Source organism: Solanum stenotomum, chromosome 8 (assembly GCF_019186545.1).
Source record: "Solanum stenotomum isolate F172 chromosome 8, ASM1918654v1, whole genome shotgun sequence".
NCBI classification, from domain to species: Eukaryota; Viridiplantae; Streptophyta; class Magnoliopsida; order Solanales; family Solanaceae; genus Solanum; species Solanum stenotomum.
Window position 1 is genome coordinate 44,226,062 of NC_064289.1, and position 1,705 is coordinate 44,227,766.

Sequence of the window (1,705 nt, forward strand, 5' to 3'; positions counted from 1 at the left end):
TTATTTCGTTTCCTTTTTTATTTAACAATTTTTCTATAAATAGGTTATGTAAACCTTGTTTTTAGGGGTTAGACATAGTTGTTTATTTTTAGTTCTTGATATTTTCTTGGAAATTAACTTGCAAACTTTAGCAATTTCATTTCCGGATTTCGGTTTATAAGATTTTTGCTTTTAATTTCAATTGGAGATTACGGGTTTCTTCTACTCAATACGTAAGTTCATGAATTCTTCTTCTAAAAATATGAATTGTGCTCTTCAAGCATGAGTAGCTAAATCCACAACTAGGGTTGTGGGAATCATGAGCGATTAAAAACGTATGAATAATAACTAAGTAATTCTTAAATAGTGTTGATGCATGCATTGGTAATTTTTTTACTTGGAAGTCTTTTTAACAAGTGCAGGCGTTAGAACTCACCTTGTTGCTACTTGCTGGACCAAGGAGGTAGTTAATAAGAAAAGAATTATCAACAGAGATTTAGTGTGATACTATCTAATGGTCTAATGTCAATTGGTGCAGGGGTGAAAACTAAGTCATATATTGATGAGATGTCTAATCTGAAGTAAAGGTAAGGGTTAGTAAATTATACACACATAGCCGGACCAAGGTGCAGAATAAAATTCCCTATTTGGAGGAACAATCACTTAGGGATACATATCTTACCACTTTGCATGTGATACACTAGAAAAGGATTACTATTATTAGGATTACCTCGTTAAGAGCTTGTGGGGAACACATACACTCTAGTTTCTCTCCCTCATTGATAATAACAAAGTTCTAATCTTGCTCACTTGTTACTTCATAAGTACCTTTGCCGGAATCTAGAACGACCCCGTCTACCAAACCTAGAAGGTGCAAAGTTACCATCATCCACTCTAGCCCTTTTTGCCTCCCTAGATCTTTCCTTTAGGGTTTTCATCTTCTATTTGTTGGGCATGCACCATAAGGCAAGAAATGTCCATGTCATGGACAATCATAGCGGTGTGGCACTCTTTGACTACCATGTCGGACACACTCGACAAAAACTTTCTAATCTTGGACCTACGATCTGCCACGATGGAAGGAGCATACTTGGATAGTTTAGTGAACCTCAAAGCGTATTCCCTTACACTCATATTTCCTTGCCAAAGGTTGATGAACTCAAGTACCTTGGCCTCACTCATCTCTACAGTATGGAATCTTTAAAGAAAAGCACTTTTGAACCTTTCCCATTCTACAGGACCCGTTTCCACTGGCATTTTCTCTTTCCACTGATTAAACCAAATCTGAGCAACCCCTTTAAGTTGGTAAGCAGCTAGTTCCGCCTTCTCTACCGCAGTCATAGCCATGATAGCAAGTACCTTATAGACCTGATCGATAAACTCTTGAGGGTCTTCCCCAACTTTGGAGCCATAAAATTTGGGAGGGTTTATTCTAGTAAAATCCCATACTTTTTCCGTCGTCGTACCAACGTTTGGGTTCACGGGGGCTACCACTTCTATATTAGCTTGTGTGGTCACGACTTGAGCCAACACTTGGAATGTCGACCTAAACTCTGCATTACTCACATTCTCATTCAATGGGTCAATTGGATCTTGAGGAGGAGCTTGGGGAGGAACCTCTTGCTTAATATTGCCATCCTCCAATCTTCTAGCATTAGCCTTCTAGTAGTCATATCCTAAAAAACCATCGGTCACAGATTAGGAGAAAGACTTATAGAGTAAAAAT